Genomic DNA, 22290 nt, shown 5'->3' with positions numbered 1-22290 from the left:
GGAACCCAATCTTGAGATTCAGGCAGAAAAGGCCTTGCTGGCTATGTCTCAGGGGCAGGACGAGGCTGAAGTGTATTGCCAAAAATTTCGGAAATGGTCCGTGCTGACACATTGGAACGAGTGTGCACTGGCCGCTAATTTTAGAAATGGCCTTTCTGAAGCCATTAAGAATGTTATGGTGGGTTTTCCCATTCCCACAGGTCTGAATGATACTATGGCACTGGCTATTCAAATTGACCGGCGGTTGCGGGAGCGCAAAACCGCAAATTCCCTCATGGTGTTGTCTGAACAGACACCTAATTCGGTGCAATGTGATAGAAAAACCGCAAATTCCCTCATGGTGTTGTCTGAACAGACACCTGATTTAATGCAATGTGATAGAATCCTGACTAGAAATGAGCGGAAAATTCATAGACGCCGGAATGGCTTGTGCTACTACTGTGGTGATTCTACACATGTTATCTCAGCATGCTCTAAACGTATAGCTAAGGTTGTTAGTCCTGTCACCGTTGGTAATTTGCAACCTAAATTTATTCTGTCTGTAACTTTGATTTGCTCACTGTCATCTTATCCTGTCATGGCGTTTGTAGATTCAGGTGCTGCCCTGAGTCTCATGGATCTCTCATTTGCTAAGCGCTGTGGTTTTACTCTTGAACCATTAGAAAACCCTATTCCTCTTAGGGGTATTGATGCTACACCATTGGCAGCAAATAAACCGCAGTATTGGACACAGGTTACCATGTGCATGACTCCTGAACACCGCGAGGTGATACGTTTCCTGGTTTTACATAAAATGCATGATTTGGTTGTTTTAGGGCTGCCATGGTTACAGACCCATAATCCAGTCCTGGACTGGAAGGCTATGTCAGTCTCAAGTTGGGGCTGTCGTGGTATTCATGGGGATTCCCTGCCTGTGTCTATTGCTTCTTCTACGCCTTCGGAAGTTCCGGAGTATTTGTCTGATTATCAGGATGTCTTCAGTGAGTCTGAGTCCAGTGCACTGCCTCCTCATAGGGACTGTGACTGTGCTATAGATTTGATCCCAGGCAGTAAATTTCCTAAGGGAAGACTGTTTAATCTGTCGGTACCTGAACATACCGCTATGCGTTCATATATCAAGGAGTCTCTGGAGAAAGGACATATTCGTCCGTCTTCTTCCCCTCTTGGTGCGGGATTCTTTTTTGTGGCAAAAAAGGACGGATCTTTGAGACCTTGTATTGATTATCGGCTTTTAAATAAGATCACTGTCAAATTTCAGTATCCTTTACCGCTGTTGTCTGACTTGTTTGCCCGGATTAAGGGTGCCAAGTGGTTCACCAAGATAGACCTTCGTGGTGCGTACAACCTTGTGCGCATTAAGCAAGGTGATGAATGGAAAACCGCATTCAATACGCCCGAAGGTCATTTTGAGTACTTGGTGATGCCTTTTGGGCTCTCCAATGCGCCTTCAGTTTTTCAGTCCTTTATGCATGACATTTTCCGGAAGTATCTGGATAAATTTTTGATTGTTTATCTGGATGATATTTTGGTTTTTTCTGATAATTGGGATTCGCATGTGGAGCAGGTCAGGTTGGTCTTTAAAATTTTGCGTGAAAATTCTTTGTTTGTCAAGGGCTCAAAGTGTCTCTTTGGTGTACAGAAGGTTCCCTTTTTGGGGTTCATTTTTTCCCCTTCTGCTGTGGAGATGGACCCAGTCAAGGTCCGAGCTATTCTTGATTGGACTCAGCCCTCGTCAGTTAAGAGTCTTCAGAAGTTCTTGGGCTTCGCTAACTTCTATCGTCGTTTTATCGCTAATTTTTCTAGCATTGTGAAACCTTTGACGGATATGACCAAGAAGGGCTCCGATGTAGCTAACTGGGCTCCTGCTGCCGTGGAGGCTTTCCAGGAGTTGAAACGCCGGTTTACTTCGGCGCCTGTTTTGTGCCAGCCTGACGTCTCACTTCCCTTTCAGGTTGAGGTGGATGCTTCGGAGATTGGGGCAGGGGCCGTTTTGTCGCAGAGAGGCCCTGGTTGCTCTGTTATGAAACCTTGTGCCTTTTTCTCTAGGAAGTTTTCGCCTGCCGAGCGAAATTATGATGTGGGCAATCGGGAGTTGTTGGCCATGAAATGGGCATTTGAGGAGTGGCGTCATTGGCTCGAGGGTGCTAAGCATCGTGTGGTGGTCTTGACTGATCACAAAAATCTGATGTATCTCGAGTCTGCTAAACGCCTTAATCCGAGACAGGCCCGCTGGTCATTGTTTTTCTCCCGCTTTGATTTTGTTGTCTCGTATTTACCAGGTTCAAAGAATGTGAAGGCCGATGCTCTTTCTAGGAGCTTTGTGCCTGATGCTCCTGGAGTCGCGGATCCTGTTGGTATTCTTAAAGATGGAGTTATCTTGTCAGCTATTTCTCCGGATCTGCGACGTGTGTTGCAGAGATTTCAGGCTGATAGGCCTGAGTCTTGTCCACCTGACAGACTGTTTGTCCCGGATAAGTGGACCAGCAGAGTCATTTCCGAGGTTCATTCCTCGGTGTTGGCAGGTCACCCGGGAATTTTTGGCACCAGAGATCTGGTGGCCAGGTCCTTTTGGTGGCCTTCCTTGTCAAGGGATGTGCGGTCATTTGTGCAGTCCTGTGGGACTTGTGCTCGAGCTAAGCCTTGCTGTTCTCGTGCCAGCGGTTTGCTCTTGCCCTTGCCTGTCCCGAAGAGACCTTGGACACATATCTCCATGGATTTCATTTCTGATCTTCCGCTATCTCAGGGCATGTCCGTTATCTGGGTGATATGTGATCGCTTCTCTAAGATGGTCCATTTGGTTCCTTTGCCTAAGCTGCCTTCCTCTTCCGATCTGGTTCCTGTGTTTTTCCAGAACGTGGTTCGTTTGCACGGCATCCCTGAGAATATTGTGTCAGACAGAGGATCCCAGTTCGTTTCCAGGTTCTGGCGATCCTTTTGTAGTAGGATGGGCATTGATTTGTCGTTTTCGTCTGCCTTCCATCCTCAGACTAATGGACAGACGGAGCGAACCAATCAGACTTTGGAGGCTTATTTGAGGTGTTTTGTCTCTGCTGATCAGGACGATTGGGTGACATTCTTGCCGTTGGCTGAGTTTGCCCTTAATAATCGGGCTAGTTCCGCCACCTTGGTTTCGCCTTTTTTCTGCAACTCTGGTTTCCATCCTCGCTTTTCTTCGGGTCATGTGGAGCCTTCTGACTGTCCTGGGGTGGATTCTGTGGTGGATAGGTTGCAGCAGATCTGGAATCATGTGGTGGACAACTTGAAGTTGTCACAGGAGAAGGCTCAGCGCTTTGCCAACCGCCGCCGCGGTGTGGGTCCCCGACTACGCATTGGGGATTTGGTATGGCTTTCTTCCCGCTTTGTTCCTATGAAGGTCTCCTCTCCCAAATTTAAACCTCGTTTTATTGGGCCTTACAAGATATTGGAAATCCTTAATCCTGTATCTTTTCGTCTGGATCTTCCTGTGTCGTTTGCTATTCACAATGTATTTCATAGGTCCTTGTTGCGGCGGTACATTGTGCCTGTAGTTCCTTCTGCTGAGCCTCCTGCTCCGGTGTTGGTTGAGGGCGAGTTGGAGTACGTGGTGGAGAAGATCTTGGATTCTCGCCTCTCCAGGCGGAGGCTTCAGTACCTGGTCAAGTGGAAGGGCTATGGTCAGGAGGATAATTCCTGGGTGGTCGCCTCTGATGTTCATGCGGCCGATTTAGTTCGTGCCTTTCATGCCGCTCATCCCGATCGCCCTGGTGGTCGTGGTGAGGGTTCGGTGACCCCTCACTAAGGGGGGGGTACTGTTGTGAATTTGCTTTTTGCTCCCTCTAGTGGTTACTAGTTTTTTGACTCTGGTTTTTCTGTCATTCCTTTTATCCGCACCTGGGTCGTTAGTTAGGGGTGTTGCTATATAAGCTCCCTGGACCTTCAGTTCAATGCCTGGCAACGTAGTTATCAGAGCTAGTCTGCTGTGCTCTTGTCTACTGATCCTGGTTCCAGTTATATCAGCTAAGTCTGCCTTTTGCTTTTTGCTATTTGTTTTGGTTTTGTATTTTTGTCCAGCTTGTTCCAAATCTATATCCTGACCTTTGCTGGAAGCTTTAGGGGGCTGGTGTTCTCCCCCCGGACCGTTAGACGGTTCGGGGGTTCTTGAATTTCCAGTGTGGATTTTGATAGGGTTTTTGTTGACCATATAAGTTACCTTTCTTTATTCTGCTATCAGTAAGCGGGCCTCTCTGTGCTAAACCTGGTTCATTTCTGTGTTTGTCATTTCCTCTTACCTCACCGTCATTATTTGTGGGGGGCTTCTATCCAGCTTTGGGGTCCCCTTCTCTGGAGGCAAGGAAGGTCTTTGTTTTCCTCTACTAGGGGTAGCTAGATTCTCCGGCTGGCGAGTGTCATCTAGAATCAACGTAGGAATGATCCCCGGCTACTTCTAGTGTTGGCGTTAGGAGTAGATATATGGTCAACCCAGTTACCACTGCCCTATGAGCTGGATTTTTGTATTCTGCAGACTTCCACGTTCCTCTGAGACCCTCGCCATTGGGGTCATAACACCAACTCCTATACAGCCAAGCAAATAAGGTAGCACACTGCAGCGCTAAAACATGCAAACATGAAATATGAAAACTAAAAAGCATTACTGCACTAGAAATATGAAAAATGAGAGCGTTTAGCGCATAAAAATGGCCAATTTTATGTGTACCTGGTAGCCACTTTACGGCATCTCTCTTATACCAGGTCCTACGCTTGCCTTCCTCGCTGAGAATAAACATCTCCATGTGAATGGGTACCTGTGAAAACCTCTTCCTAGACTCATATTCTCTATCTCTGTGGAGGGGTACTGGACCTGCTGCAATTAAAACACCTGTGACTAGGAGGCGGAGTGCTCGGTCAGAAGGCTAAATAATACATTTGAAAAAAACTGACCGTCACATCCAAACATAGACTAAGTGTGAACAGGTGCTAAACCTAGAGTAACCAACTCCTATACAGCCAAGCAAATAAGGTACCACACTGCAGCGCTAAAACATGCAAACATGAAATATGAAAACTAAACCGCATTACTGCACTAGAAATATGAAAAAGGACCTGGTTTAAGAGAGATGCCGTAAAGTGGCTACCAGGTACACATAAAATTGGCCATTTTTATGCGCTAAACGCTCTCAGTTTTCATATTTCTAGTGCAGTAATGCGGTTTAGTTTTCATATTTCATGTTTGCATGTTTTAGCGCTGCAGTGTGCTACCTTATTTGCTTGAATGTATAGGAGTTGGTTACTCTAGGTTTAGCACCTGTTCACACTTAGTCTATGTTTGGATGTGACGGTCAGTTTTTTCAAATTTTTTCAAATGTCTATGGGGTGCTGTCTTATACTACAGGGTCTGCCTATAGGGTGCTGTCTTATATTACAGAGTCTGCCTATGGGGTGCTGTCTTATACTACAGAGTCTGCCTATGGGGTGTTGTCTTATATTACAGAGTCTGCCTATGGGGTGCTGTCTTATACTACAGAGTCTGCCTATGGGGTGCTGTCTTATACTACCGGGTCTGCCTATGGGATGCTGTCTTATACTACAGGGTCTGCCTATGGGGTGCACAAGATGGTAGCAGCACATGACAAGATTAGGGCACAGGATGGAAACAGCACATACAAGGATGGAGACCATATACCAATATAAATGCTCACCACCCGGGCATAGAACGGGTTAAATAGCTAGTTATTATATAATGAGAGATACCACAAAGTACAAATTAGTCTGAGTTTTATATCTATTTATTTTAAGTGTCATGGAGAAAATACGTTCCAATGGCACTTGAATAGATAGCAAACTCTTTTTTATAGTAGAAGAAGACACCTTTTAAAACTCCTCGTATAAGAGATGCAGAATTTTAGAATTTTGAACAGCACACTATTAAGCAAATAACTATATCTGTAGGAACACTTATTAGTAGGAGAAATACAAACGTATGAAATGTAGTAGGCATCAAAGCTGAGAAAGTTCCGGTCTAAACACTATTGATGCAAAGGTGGTGTCTCTATTCAATGACTGGGTTTTATCCAAGTTCATTGACTGCATGTAGTAAACATTAAATGTCAGAGGCTATCATTCACTTGTAGATGCTTGCCCCCTACAGTGGTGTTTTTATTTTCCTTCTTGGTTGTCTCCAAGTTTTTTATCTGTATTTAGCAGTTAAGAGAGGAGAAAATGCATTTTTCACTTCAAAGTCCCTTTGACCCCCATCCCTTCCCATTCACCTTCTTGATTGTCTCCCAGAACTTTGGCTTTATTGGACATCAACCCTGAGATAGAATCATCCACGTTATAGATCCTTGCCCCCCTATGAGGGTGTATCCATTCACCGTCTGCATTATCTCCAAGTCCTTTGGATTTAGTAGACACAAGAGCTCTTAGGCAATCATCCACATTGAAGGTCCTTAGCCCCTTACTATTTTGTCTCGATTCAACCTCTCGGTTGTCTCCAAGTCCTTTCACTGGATTTACTGGATAGCGGAGCTGTCAGTTTTTTCTTCTGGGTTGCCTGCACAATCTTGGAGCTAACATACATTAACAATGCTCTTGGCCCTTTAAAGGTGATGTCCAACATTGGACACTCTCCTGGTCCTTTGACTGGGTTGCTTACACAAGCTAAGCTGTATCATCCACTTTAGAAAGCCCTTGGCCTCCTAACAGGTGATGTTGAACACTGGATTTTCTGGTCATCTGACCAGAAAGCCTGCATGAGCTTAGCTGAGAAAAACACTTAGCTCCCTAGAGATGATGTCTGACAATGTGCATTCTCTTAATTGTCTAATGCTACGTTCACATTTGCGTTGTGCGCTGGAGCGTCGGGCGCCGCAGCGTCGCCGCATGCGTCATGCGCCCCTATATTTAACATGGGGGCGCATGGACATGCGTTGCACTTGCATTTTGCGACGCATGCGTCACTGCAGCGCACGCGTCATGGCGCAGAGGACGCAGCAAGTTGCATTTCTTGTGCGTCCAAAATCAAGCAAAAAAAGGACGCATGCAACGCACAACGCAAATGTGAACGTAGCATAACCGGATTGCCTTCACAACCTTGGATGTAACTTCTATTTATACACTCTGAAAAATGTCTCCAAGGCACCGGAACAACAATTTAGGAAAGTACTTATTTATTTCTTTTTATATCTAGCAATAAACATTTTTTTGTAATGTTGCAGCCACATACAACTTTAGTACATATCAAACAACTATGAACATTTGGTTTTCTTTTTTTAGTGAAGCAAACAACAAACAAAGTGTGCATAGCTATTCACCACCCTAAATTCAGTACTTTATAGAGCATCCTTTTGTGGAAATTACATCTGCAAGTCGCTTTCGATAAGTCTCTATGAGCATTCTAAACTTTGCCACTGGGATTTTTGCCCATTCCTCAAAGCAAAACTGCTCCAGCTCCTTCAAGTCTGACCACAGATTTTCAATTGGATTAAGGGCTTGACTTTAACTAGGCCACTCCAAAACATTTGCACATTTCCCCTTAAAACATTCAAGTGTTGCTTTATCAGTAGTGATGAGCGAGCACTAAAATGCTCGGGTGCTCGTTGCTCTGGTCGAGCAAATTGGAATAATCGGGTACTCGACCTGAGCAACGAGCCCAATGTCAGTCTATGGGAAACCCCAGTATTTTTACCGCGATCCCCCCGGGGGTCCTTTTAAGGTCTAAAAACATCTGAAAATGATGGAAATACTGCTCAAATGACATGAGAACATCATGGGGATCGCCTCTGGAAGCATTTCTGACTCTAAGGTCACAGCTGTAAGCAATGTTGTCAGAGTTTCACACCATTTTTACGGGTGGACCAAAAAACATACAAAAACTAAACCAAAATGGATTTTGCTGGGAAATATGTTAAGGTACATCCTTTCCAGGGTAATGACTTGTATATAAGGCAAAATAATTAACCCCAGACCAAAATGTTCCTCCACCACTTGGGCTATGTTCACACGCAGCGTTTTTGATGCGTTTTTCAACTTTAACATTGCTTTCGACCAATACAAATGGACACTAGGAAATGTCATTGTAACATTTAACAACCCTAGCTGGCCATGTGGTGTGTGACACATAAGGAGACACATCTTGTTTCATTTATGAAGGAGGGACTCTTAGGGTACGTGTCCACGGTCAGTTAACGCTGCGTGTTTGACGCTGCGCCGAGCTGCAGCGTCAAACACGGAGCGTCCAGATGTTCCAGCATAGTGGAGGGGATTTTATGAAATCCCGTGTCCACTATGCGTGGAAACACGCATCCGACTTCCCTGCGACTCTGGACATGCTGCGCGTCTTTCCAGATCGCAGCATGTCCGAATACCTTGCGGGGACGCTGCGTCCCCGCAAGGCATAACACAGGGCCCTATGGCGAGGGGTGCGATGATCCCGGATGTGTACAGTTAACACATCCGGCATCATCGCGTCCCAAAAGGGGGCGGGGCTTAGCGCCGAGCGGCTTTGCCGCTCCGACGATACCGCCGGCCATCCTGATCGTGGACATGTACCCTTAAAGTCACAAAGCCTATTTTTTGAGGGGCATCAGGCGGCATTAATATTCTTAAAGGGCCATTATTAAACCATGGGTCTCCTATGCTTTTATTGCCTATGAAGTGAGAGGCTGGGCTGCCAACAATTACAAAGCACCACAATACCTCTTTCACGAGAGGTACAGGAGGGCTTCCTGAAAAAATGTTGCATTGAATGCAAGGCCTGCCCTGCTATCAAGTTATATGCACCCCAATAAGCCTTTGAACCCAGGTACTGGATGGCCACAGGAAAACCCACTTCACATTCTTCAGTTGGTCCTGCCATACTGTTTCCTTATGCAATGAGTGCAAGTTCCGCCTTGACCCAAATTTGCACGCACCCCAATCCCCTTTGGAAGAAACATGGAGGAGGGCCTCATAAAAAAAACTGTCCCTTTACAAAGGAGTGTGTCTCCTAGACTTGTAATGCCCATATACTAAAGTGTATGGACTGACAAACATTTCTCCATGGGGGTTAAATTTTTAACCCCTTTCTGACCTCGGATGAGATAGTACGTCTGAGGTCAGAAGCCCCGCTTTGATGCGGGCTCCGGCGGTGAGCCCGCATCAAAGCCGGGACATGTCAGCTGTTTTGCACAGCTGACATGTGCCCGTAATAGGCGCTGGCAGAATCGCGATCTGCCTGCGTCTATTAACTAGTTAAATGCCGCTGTCAAACGCAGACAGCGGCATTTAACTACCGCATCCGGCCGGGCGGCCGGAAATGATGGCATCGCCGACCCCCGTCACATGATCGGAGGTCGGCGATGCTTCTGAATGGTAACCATAGAGGTCCTTGAGACCTCTATGGTTACTGATCCCCGGCAGCTGTGAGTGCCACCCTGTGGTCGGCGCTCACAGTACACCTGATTTTCTGCTACATAGTAGCGAACAGCAGATCGCTGCTATGTAGCAGAGGCGATCGCGCTGTGCCTGCTTCTAGCCTCCGAGGCTTTTGAAGCATGGCAAAAGTAAAAAAAAAAAAAAAAGTTTAAAAAAATGTGAAAAAAATAAAAAAAAAATAAAAGTTTAAATCACCCCTCTTTCGCCCCAATCAAAATAAATCAATTAAAAAAAATCACACCTACACATATTTGGAATTGCCGCACTCAGAATCGCCCGATCTATCAATAAAAAAAAAACATTAACCTGATCGCTAAACGGTGTAGTGAGAAAAAAATTAGAAACGCCAGAATTAGTTTTTTTTGGTCGCCACGACATTGCATTAAAGTGCAATAACGGGCGATCAAAAGAATGTATCTGTACCAAAATGCTATCATTAAAAACATCAGCTCGGCATGCAAAAAATAAGCCCTCAATCGACCCCAGATCATGAAAAGTGGAGACGCTACGAGTATCGGAAAATGGCGCAATTTTTTTTTTTTTTAGCAAAGTTTGGAATTTTTTTTCACCACTTAGGTAAAAAAATAACCTAGTCATTTTAGGTGTCTATGAACTCATAATGACCTGGAGAATCATAATGGCAGGTCAGTTTTAGCATTTAGTGAACCTAGCAAAAAAGCCAAACAAAAAACAAGTGTGAGATTGCACTTTTTTTGCAATTTCACCGCACTTGGAATTTTTTTCCCGTTTTCTAGTACACGACATGCTAAAACCAATGATGTCGTTCAAAAGTACAACTTGTCCCGCAAAAAGAAAGCCCTCACATGGCCAAATTGACGGAAAAATAAAAAAGTTATGGCTCTGGGAAGGAGGAGAGTGAAAAACGAACACGGAAAAATGGAAAATCCCAAGGTCATGAAGGGGTTAAACAATTTTTTTTGGATTATAGATGTCCTTGGCCAAAATTGAATGGCTGTAGCAGCACAGAACATATTCACCATGGTGTTCTAGTGGCGGAGAATGATGATATGTGGAGGAAGTCATTATTAAAAACTAGGCCAAATGTTAAGGAGCTTGTCTCCTAGACTTGTAATGCCCATACACTAAGTGTATGAGCTGACAAACATTTCCCCATGGGGGATACATTTGTAAAAAAATATTTAATTGGGATTGCATACACCCTTGCCAAAAAATTGACTGTCTGTAGCAGCACGGAACACGTAAACCCTGGTGATCTAGTGGCTGAAAATAATGAGAGGTGGAGGAAGGCTTCATTAAAAACTAGGCCCAATGATAAGGAATGGGTCTACTAGGCTTGTAACGACCATACACGAAGTGCATGGGCTGAGAAACATTTCACCATGGGGGTGCGTTATTTAAAAATCTTTTATGGACATCATAGACAGGCTTGGCAAAAATTGTACTGCCTGCAGCATCATAGAACACGTTAAGCGTGGTGATCTAGTGGTGGAGAATGAGGAGACATTGCTGAAGGCCTCATTAAAAACTAGGCCCAATGTAAAGGAGTGTGTCTCCTAGACTTGTAATGCCCATATACGCAGTGCATGGGTTGACAAACATTTCCGCAAGAGGGGGTCAATTTTTAAAAAATATACTAGGGGCATCATAGACACCCTTGCCAAAAAATTGACTGTCTGTAGCAGCAAAGAAGATGTGAACCCTGGTAATCTAGTGGTGGAAAATAAGGAGACAAAGATAAATCATAATGAAATAAAACAAATACATAAAAAATGTGAATCCACTGATGAAAGTAAATAACAAAAGGGAGGGGCGAACACTGGTTCATAGATTTGAAGCCAGAATGTGTCCAACGAGATATGTTTGTCCCTAGCAACAGCTCAGAGACAGAGCTATGAATAAAAATATAATATAAAAGTCTTTGAATTATTTTATATTGTAGAGGTATACACTACCTCATTAGAGGACTGTCCAGATACGGGAAAATGGAAAATATAAGAATAAATGTGAATAATAGACGTACATCTCTTTATGACATTTTCCCTTGTGGGAGTAACATTGGTTTTGGTTTCCAATTAGTAACGAGCATCACAAAAATACCTTTGTACAAAAAAAATTGTGACTTTGGCATCACGGAATCCGTTTACCCTGGTGTTCTACTGGTTGTGGATGATGAGGATGAGGATAAGGATAAGGAGGAGGATAACAACAAACAGACCAAATATGGAAGTGTATACCCATGTGTGGTTGTGAAGATGTGCATGAGAATATACCTCCCCAAAAGAGAGAATGTGTTAGAGGTTATGTCTCTCTGTTTTCACTTGGTGGTGTACAGAAGTCTTTCCCCATCCAGCCCTTGTTCATTTTTATGAGTCAGTGTGTCAGCATTTTCAGTTGACAGGCGGATGCGCTTATCTGTTATAATTCCAGCAGCGGCACTAACAACCCTCTCTGACAGAATGCTAGCACCAGGGCAGGTCAGGACCTCCAAGGCTTAGAGAGCAAGTTCATGCCACGTGTCCAGCTTGGAGACCCAATAATTAAAAGGCACAGAGGAATCCTGGAGGATGTTTGTACTGTACGATCTGCAAGGTACTCCCTCAGCATCTTCCTAAACATTGCACTTCTTGTGACAGCACCCCTTGCCTCTGTCCCGGCATGAAGGGAGGGTCTGAGAAAACTTTCCCAGAACTTTGCCATTGTTCCCCTGCCTGAGCTGGATTGCACTTCTGTCTCTCTCGCTTGGACTCCTTGGTTGTACAACAAACTTTGACGTCTGCTGCCAGCGTTCTCACATGGGAATTTTCTAAGTAATTCTGCTACAAGGGCCCTCTGGTACTGCAACATTTTAATACACCTCTCTGCCTCTGGCAGAAGAGATTGAAAGTTCTCCTCGTAGCGTGGGTCTAGAAGTGTCACCAATAGTGTTGAGCATTCCGATACCGCAAGTATCGGGTATCGGCCGATACTTGCGGGTATCGGAATTCCGATACCGAGATCCGATACTTTTGTGGTATCGGGTATCGGTATCGAAACAACATTAATGTGTAAAATTAAGAATTAAAATAAAAAATATTGCTATACTCACCTCTCCGACGCAGCCTGGACCTCACCGAGGGAACCGGCAGCGTTCTTTGCTTAAAATGCGCGCTTTTACTTCCTTCCGTGACGTCACGGCTTGTGATTGGTCGTGTGCCGCCCATGTGGCCGCGATGCGACCAATCACAGCAAGCCGTGACGTAATTTTCAGGTCCTCAATGCCTAATTCTAGGCATTCAGGAATTTAAAATTACGTTCCGGCTTGTGATTGGTCGCGTCGCACGTGACGTCACGGGAGGCAGGAGACGCCCGCATTTTTAAAATTACGTCCGGCTTGTGATTGGTTGCATGCCGCCCATGTGACCGCGACGCGACCAATCACAGCAAGCCGTGACGTAATTTCAGGTCCTCAATGCAGAAATAGGCATCAGGACCTGAAATTACGTCACGGCTTGCTGTGATTGGTCGCGTCGCGGCCACATGGGCGGCACGCAACCAATCACAAGCCGTGACGTCACGGAAGGAAGTAAAAGCGCGCATTTTAAGCAAAGAACGCTGCCGTTCCCTCGGTGAGGTCCAGGCTGCGTCAGAGAGGTGAGTATAGCAATTTTTTTATTTTAATTCTTTATTTTACACATTAATATGGATCCCAGGGCCTGAAGGAGAGTTTCCTCTCCTTTAGACCCTGGGAACCATCAGGAATACCGTCCGATACTTGAGTCCCATTGACTTGTATTGGTATCGGGTATCGGTATCGGATTAGATCCGATACTTTGCCGGTATCGGCCGATACTTTCCGATACCGATGCTTTCAAGTATCGGACGGTATCGCTCAACACTAGTCACCAACCAGTAATGAGTGTCACCAAAAATTTTTATAATGCGAGGTTTACGTGAAACACAGCGCAACATAAAGTCAGCCATGCATGCCAGACTGCTAATAGGCAAGACTTCCGTGTCCTCACCAACAGGATAACTGAACATGCTGTCCTCCTCCTCCTCCCCATCCTCAGGCCATCCCTGCTGAACAGATGGTATGACAGCTGTGCTTGTAGTACCGTCTATAGTGCATGAAAGTAGCTCCTGTTCTTCCTCCTCCTCCTCATTGCCTACCAATCCACGTTGAGAAGACATGAGGCTCGGCTGAGTGTGATCCCCTGTATGGTTTCTTGATCCATGTCTTCTTATTCTGCCTGCAATGCATCCTCTTTAATTGTGAGCAGAGAGGTTTTCAGAATGCTGAGAAGCGGGATGGTGATGCTAATTATGGCGTCATCACCGCCCACCATTTTGGTGCAGCCCTCAAAGTTTTGTAGGATGGTACATATGTCTGACATCCATGTCCACTCCTGAGGTCTTATGTGTGGAGTCTGAACTGAATTTCGACGGCCTTGTTGATGTTGGTAGTCAACAACTGCACTCTTCTGCAACATATGCAGCATCGAGTCCCAGCGCGTGGGGACATCACACACCAGTCGGTGGGCACAATGCTGCAAACGCTGCTGAAGCAAGGCATAGGCAGCTGAAGCTGTAGCTGACTTTCTAAAATGGGCAGACAGACGGCGTACTTTCACTAGCAGATCCGGCAGCTCTGGGTAGCTTTTCAGAAAACGTTGAACCACGAGGTTAAGCACAAGGTCCAAGCAAGGTACGTGTGCGCACTCACCTTGCCTCAGACCACCACCAGGTTCCAGCCATTGTCACACACGACCATGCCAGGCTGAAAGTTCTGCGGTGTCATCCAAATATCTAACTGCTCTTTCAGCGCTGTCCACAACTTTTCTGCATTGTGCTGTTTGTCACCTATGCAGATTAACTTCAGCACAGCCTGTTGCCACTTGGCTGAGGCAGTGCTGCAGTGCTTCCAGCTTCTGACTGATGTGTTGATTTCAGAGATGGAGGGTGAAGAGGAGGAGGAGGAGGTGCAGGAGCTGTAGACTGTGGGGGCAACCCTGATTGACGTAGGGCCCGCAATCCTTGGCGTGGGGAGGATGTCTTCCATTCTAAGGTCTGACTGGGTCCCGGCTTCCACTATGTTAACCCAGTGTGCCGTCAGTGAGATGTACCTTCCCTGGCCACAAGCACTTGTCCACGTGTCCGTGGTTATGTGGACTTTCCTAGTAACAGCATTGTTGAGGGCACGGGTAATGTTGTGGGACACATGCTGGTGCAATGCCGGTACGGCACACTGGGAGAGATAGTGGCGATTGGGACTGAGTATCTTGGGATGGCCGCCGCCATCAGGTTGCGGAAAGCTTCTGTCTTATTGAGCCTAAAAGGCAACATTTCGAGTGCAAGCAGAAGAGAAATGTTAGAATTTAGGACTGTGGCCTGTGGGGCATTGTCTGGGTATTTCCATTTGTGTTCCAATGACTGAGGTATAGACAACTGAAGGCTGTGCTGGGACAAGGACGTGGACGGGCTTGATGATGGTGCTGCTTGACTGTGGGCAACAACAGGTGCAGGGCTAGAGACATCTTCACATGCATGGGGACTGGGGATTGGCTTCTATGCAAAACAGTGGAGGAAGCAGTGGTGTCCCCTGCAGACAGTGTTCCTGGAGCCTGGGGGTCGGCTGCCATGTGCCTGATCATTCTGGTGGTGGTCAGGCTGGTAGTTTTGCTACCCCTGCTGATGCGAGCATGGCAGGTGCTGCAAATGGCCTGTTTGGGGTTATCGGCAGAGTCTTTAAAAATTAACCAGACTCGGGAAGATCTAACAGTTGGAATGGCAACTTCCCTCATGTTGGTGTTACGGGGAACGGATGCACGCCTTCTGTCTGTGGCCACCACACTGCTTCTCCCTGCCTATTGGGGTGAAATGCCTCCTTCCCCATGTGTGCTGCTGTCCTCGCTCTGCATGTCCTCCTGCCAGGTTGGATCAGTCACTGTCATTACCACCTCGTCTTCGACATCCGCACCCTGCTCCTCCTCCTGACTTTCTGGCAATTGTGTCTCATCATCGTCCACCTCTTGTGGCAATTTCCCACCATCGCCTTCGTGTGACTGTGGCTGGTCAAAGCTTTGGGCATTGTTACATGCGATCTCATCTGGCCCCACTTCAAGTTGACCAGCTGAGAGTATGGAATCTTGAAAGGGAAAACTGAACAGCTCTTCGGAGTGTCCAAGTGTGGGATCAGTTGTCTCAGGGCACTCGGTATGGTGGGAGGAAAGAGGATCAAGGTGAGGTCCACACTCACAGCTACTCAGACTTGACCGTGTGGAAGACATGATGGTGGTGGCTAAGTGACTGGAAGCATTATCCACTATCCAACCAACAACCGTTTCACACTGCTCTGGCTTCAATAGTGGTGCGTTGCTATCCCCTAGAAACTGGGACAGGAAGGTCGAGCGAGAAGATGTGGGTCTTTGGTGTGGTCCACTTTCAGCTTGCCAACGGCCTCATCCTCTGCATGCACCATCACGTCCACTTCCCCGTCCCTTTCCTTTCCAATTTTAAATGGACTACTGAACTATTTCAAAAGCTCAACACAAATGTATTTATTTAGAGAAAAAATATATCTGATCAGTATGCCTTCAAAGCTACGATTTTTCCACCACAGATAAACCAGGCCTCAGCCTGACATAACAGACTGCATAAAATATTTTTTTGGGGAGGGTGAATTTAAAAAAAAATAAATAAAAAATAAAGAGAGACCACGGCTAGCACACAGAACTATGATACGTATGCCTGCAAAACTAAGATTTTTCCAGCACAGATACAACAGGCCTCAGCCTGACGTAACACTGTATAATTTTTTTTTTAATTGGACCAAGGCTAGCAGACAGAACTATGAAACTTGTGCCTGCGAAGCTGCGATTTTTCCACCACAGATACAAGAGGCCTCAGCCTGACATAACAGACTGTATATTTTTTTTGGGGGGGAAGGGGGGTTGGAGCATTTTTAAAATAACAAAAAAAAAGTGGAACAAGACTAGCAGACAGAACTATGAAACTTGTGCCTGCGAAGCTACGATTTTTCCACCACAAATACACCAGGCCGCAGCCACAGATTAGTATTTGCTATGGTAATAGTACTTTTTATGGTTGTATATTTGTTAGCCCATTATAATGCTGGATATATCCTATGTGTGTATTAGGTGATACTTGTCTTAAAATTTCAGTTTATTATCCTATATTTCAGTTTCTACATCTATCCCTACCTTACAGCACATTGCGGGGTGTGGGCCTGTTATGCTGTATTAGTGGTATCACATATTTTTTCAAGTTATTGACAGCCATCTGGCCTTCTGTTTCATACTCTATCGCTTATAGGGAGTTAATAGGAGACCAGGGCTAGCCATCGCACGAGCGGGGGCGCCATTCTCGTATTTTCTTAGGGTGCCAACCCCCGCACCTAGGTAGGAAGAGACCCTAGTGCCGCAAATGAATATTTGCTTGATTGGTAGGGGTAGTGCACGTACATCCACACACCCTTGTAGCTGTAGACTGTATACCACTAATATTATATCACTTCTATAGGACATCTGCATTATCTATGTTTGATACTGTTCCAGTATAGGGTGTTTATTTATCTATGAAATTCGGGGTTAATGCCCCCTTAATATTGACCTATTAGATAGGGGTATGGTTTTTTAGTACATTATTGAATAAAATATATTTTACGGGGGTTATTGTTCGTCTGTAAGCCATTTTTTCTTCCCTCAACTTTATATTATTTGTTGTATTGTAAGTCTTTATATTGCTTTTTCATGGCTAGCTTTTTATCTGGACCCATCAATACTGGGCAATGGATAGAGGATGCGAATTTAGCCTTCTCTACTGATAGTAGCCGGGCAGGGGTCAGTAGCTCGATTTCCATTAAAAATTTGTTCAATGAATTATTTGTGGGGTACAAAAATAATATCAAATCATTTTGGGAAATTAAGGCTCTTGAAAATTATCTTAAAAATAACATTGTTCCCAGTGGTTTGAGGATTCAGCTCTTCCCGTCACCAAGATTAGTGAATCCCCAACTCCTAGAGGTCTGGCAACGAGAATCAATAGAGTCCTCTTGTAGATTTATGAGAATCCTGATTGAGGAGGAGAAGATTAATTTTGAACGCACTAGAAAAATATTGGGAGAACTTATAGAAAAAGCGCTAGTGTTCAAATCTGATCCTGAGTTCACGAGGAGGGAGTCCTTATTACAGACCTCTGTGGAAAAATTTCAGGCAAACATCAAGGATAGGAAGCATTTCCAGTTCACAAGGGACTATACTGAATTTAAAGAAAACAGGGCATATAATTTTTTGAACTCCCATCGTGACAATCGGATTCAAATTTCGTCATCAGAAACAGATAATTCTGACAGTGAGAGATCTAACTCGAGTAATAGGTGGAGACAGAGGGGTAGGACACGGGGCAGAGGACAAAGACAAAGACAGAGATGGCAAGGTTACGGCACATATATGCACGCTCCTATGGGGCCTACCAATATGGGCACACAAATACAAGGAGGCATCCAAACAAACAGTTCTACTACCAATATGAGTGAGCCATCTTTCCCAATGCCGGTATCTGGACCTACACCCTCTTTGCCCTCCTCTTCTCCTTTTTTGGAGCAGAGGGCCCCACTCGGGTATCCACTGAGAAACAGAATGGTTTAACACCTGTGGGGTCTAGTCAAATTATTAACCTGAGCAACTATGAATTATCGTTTGATGAATGTAATGTTTTACATAAGGGCCTTAATTTTGTCCCCACAACCAGGTTTGACGTATTTGGTTGGGTTAAAGACATCAATTTGTTTGCACGCAAACTCAAATGGCACAAGTTCCATCTTGATAAGGATAGAGAAAGATGTGAAAATTTGGGTATTTCGGTCGAGGATCTTGAAACTGTTGACATCTTGACTGACCTTTTGAGGGATAATGAACATAATGATGGTTTGGGTCCTTTCACGTCACTTAAACGCAAAAGTACTAGGGTACCCCCGGCTGGGGGACTGGACTCCATCGACATCTTTCTCAAAGTTGTTGAGGAAGATCTCTTGAGGATTAACCCCAATGAGAGGGGAAATGTTCCATCGTCTAACCTGACTAGGCCTGAAATGTTGGCTTTAACTGAACTAGAGAGAAACAAAGATATAGTAATTAAGCCCTCCGATAAGGGGGGCAATATGGTCATAATGAATCATGACCAGTATATGTCTATGTGTCAATTGATACTTGATGATAGAGAGATTTATGAAATCTTGAGTAAGGATCCAACTCCACAATACATTGATACTTTAATGTGTCTTCTCACTAGAGGCCTTGATCTCAGGTTGATAACTAAAGACGAATTTGAATTTCTTTCCCCTTCCCTCCCTCTGGTGCCTGCCTTTTATTGCCTTCCTAAGGTACATAAGGGGCTTTCGCCCCTTAAGGGTCGCCCCATAGTGTCGGGGGTTAGTTCGGTGGGCCAGAATGTAGGGATCTACATTGATAAAATTCTCCGTCCTTTTGTTGTGTCTTTGCCCTCATACTTGAGGGATACCCTGGACTTACTTACCAAACTCGAGGATCTGGACATTGAAACCAACACTTATCTAGCGTCCATAGACGTGGAAGCGCTTTATAGTAACATTCCTCATGAGGCAGGCATCAGGGGGATGGAATTCTTCCTTAATACACGTGCCACCCAATGTATCCCACATAATAAGTTTATGGTTGAACTAATGGCATTTATTTTGAACCATAATTGTTTTCTTTTCTCTGGCAAGACCTACCACCAGCTCAGGGGGACGGCGATGGGGAGTCCCTGTGCCCCATCGTACGCTAACCTCTTCCTGGGCTGGTGGGAGGAGACTGTTATTTTTGTGGAAGAAGCCTGGTGGTTCCCCAAAATTTTATTTTGGTCGAGATTTATCGACGATGTGTTCATACTATGGTCAGGCACCGTTGTTGAGTTTGACCAATTCATTTTGTGTATCAATAAGAATAATATCAATATGAGGTTCACATCGGAGATACAGGAAGAGTCCATCAACTTCCTTGACCTTAATATAAGAAAGGATCAGAGGGGTAGACTTTCCACCAGAACTTTTAGGAAACCCACTTCCACTAATGGTCTCCTCAGGTGGGATAGTTTCCATCCTGGTACCCTATGTAAAGGGATCCCCAAAGGGCAATTTCTACGCATCAGGAGAAACTGTTCGAATAACCATGATTTTACTGAACAGGCCTATGACCTTAGATGTAGATTTGGCCAGAGGGGGTACCCTGGGATGGTCTTGGATGGTGCGTTGAGACATGCAGCTGGTTGTACTCGGCATGAATTGCTTCACCCACCACGTAAGGAGGACATACCTGAGATCCCGAGAATCATTGGTATGTTCGATAATAGATCAAGTATGGTACAGAATATTTTGAAAAAACACTGGGGGATTCTCAGGGCGGATCCGGATTTGAAGGACTTTGTCCCTTCCACCCCCAAAATCACGTATAAGAAAGGTAGATCCATTAAGGACCGGCTGGTCCATAGTTTCTATGATCGCCCTAAAGCGTCTGGTACTTGGTTGGACCGTAAACCATGTGGCACGTTTAGATGTGGGAGTTGTAAATTCTGTTCATGGATAAGGAAGGAAAAAACCTTCAAGAGCACCACATCAGATAAGATCTACTATATGAGGGATTTCGCCAATTGTAAATCCGAGGGAGTAGTGTACATGGCAACCTGTTCGTGTCCACTTAGTTATATTGGGAAAACTAAGAGAGAGCTGCGGAGACGCATCGGTGAACACCTGGGGGACATTAAACATAACCGGGATACGCCAATAGCTAAACATGTCAGATGTGTTCATTTGAATGACAATAGGGCAATCTCCTTTTGTGTTCTTGAAGTTGTGCGACGCAACCCACGAGGTGGTGATTTGGACAAATTGCTCCTTCAAAAGGAGTGTCAATGGATCTTTAGGCTACGCACTCTTGCACCCTCTGGCTTGAATGAGCAGCAAAATTATTGCTGTTTTTTATGATGGGGTAACTCATGGATACTAGCTAGCCTTCCTTATCGGGTTATCTTTCCCGCTTTATATTATCTACTTTAATTTATCTACTTTATTGTATTATATACCTTGTTTCTGCAGCTTCACCATAGGGTCTCCATCGTTTAGTAGTCCGTTTATGACAATTGGTTGGTGATTTATGACTTCCAGACTTTCTTTGTTCTGTGTATTTATGTACTTACCTGTTTTGCCGTATCCTCATCTCCATTGGTAATAAGGGTATATATTTACGATGCATTACATTTGTTGTTTGTTCAACTTTTTAATAACCTTTATATTTCTTGTATGTGTATAGTGGAGCCCGCCCCCCCTCCCCTCCACCTCCCCCTTCTTTCAATTGGGGGCGCTGAGATATTGCCCTATTTTCCATGTATAATGGTAGTATGGGATGCGCATGTGTTTATGTTCCATTACGTAATCCCTGGTTTGCCTATTGACGTACCCACTATAATGGACACCTTTGTTTTATATTCTTACCGCTTGAACGGTTTTTTTGCTCTCTATATTATTTTTTTTGTCCAGGGCGCCCTTGGACTTCAGTATCATGGCAGTCTGTGGGGCTCTATCGTATTTACTTGGGTTAGTCCGGCACATGCGCTGTATCTAGCGCCTATACCCGATACTTCCGGGGTTTCTGCATGGATAGAGGCACTTATCGCTGCTCACTTCCGTGTGGGGCCGCCGTTTACTTCACCAACATGGCGGTGTATGGGGCTTCACCTGGACTCGCTATGTATACACTCCGGACTAAGGGACGGCTACATGTTTTATTCGTGAAACAGGAAGTACTTCTATTTCTTTGCTGTGAGATCACCTATTTAAGCATGACCCTCAGGTATGTCACTGCAGCCCTATCTCTGTGTATATCTTTATACTGCCATGTTGGTATCCTGACTCTCCTGATGAACCCATGGTTATGGGGGAAACGCGTCGAGAGGTTTTCTGCAGAGTGTGTTTGCCCCAATTCACTTTGTGAGCCACTATTACTGGATGGATGATCGGCTGGGGTTGATTATTGCAGCAGATGAGTATACTATAACCATTACTAATATGTATCTCTATTACTTGCTGCATTCCCTATTGAGCTGACTGTATTAACCTATCTATATCCAGGTATATGTGGTGGGGGCTCTCTTTTGTCATCCCTTTGTATGGCATTAGTATTTGCTATGGTAATAGTACTTTTTATGGTTGTATATTTGTTAGCCCATTATAATGCTGGATATATCCTATGTGTGTATTAGGTGATACTTGTCTTAAAATTTCAGTTTATTATCCTATATTTCAGTTTCTACATCTATCCCTACCTTACAGCACATTGCGGGGTGTGGGCCTGTTATGCTGTATTAGTGGTATCACATATTTTTTCAAGTTATTGACAGCCATCTGGCCTTCTGTTTCATACTCTATCGCTTATAGGGAGTTAATAGGAGACCAGGGCTAGCCATCGCACGAGCGGGGGCGCCATTCTCGTATTTTCTTAGGGTGCCAACCCCCACACCTAGGTAGGAAGAGACCCTAGTGCCGCAAATGAATATTTGCTTGATTGGTAGGGGTAGTGCACGTACATCCACTGTTGTGAATTTGGATTCTGGGCTCCCCCGGTGGCCGCTTGTGGAATTGGACTTGTCATCCTCTTTCCTGTTTCACCTGGTTCCATCAGTTGTGGGTGTCGCTATTTAAGCTCATTTCTCTGGTGGTTTCTTGCCGGTCATCAATGTTATCTGATGCCTCTCAGTGCTTGTTCCTGCTTCTAGACAACTACTAGATAAGTTGGACTTTTGTCCATGTTTTGTTTTGCCTATTTGTTCCAGTTCACAGCTGAAGTTTTGTTACTGTGTCTGGAAAGCTCTCGTTGATCAGGGATTGCTACTCTGGCGTTATGAGTTAAT

At 44.9% G+C, this 22290-nt stretch overlaps 1 protein-coding gene across 2 annotated transcripts in view; it reads left to right on the top strand.

Annotated features, from left to right (window-relative positions):
- PDE4DIP (phosphodiesterase 4D interacting protein) overlaps positions 1–22290 on the top strand; it is a 1987893-nt gene that overhangs the window by 1917098 nt on the left and 48505 nt on the right. The window lies entirely within an intron of this gene.

The sequence above is a fragment of the Ranitomeya variabilis genome, chromosome 8 (assembly GCF_051348905.1).
Source record: "Ranitomeya variabilis isolate aRanVar5 chromosome 8, aRanVar5.hap1, whole genome shotgun sequence".
NCBI lineage: Eukaryota > Metazoa > Chordata > Amphibia > Anura > Dendrobatidae > Ranitomeya > Ranitomeya variabilis.
This window is presented reverse-complemented; position numbering and strand designations above follow the sequence as displayed.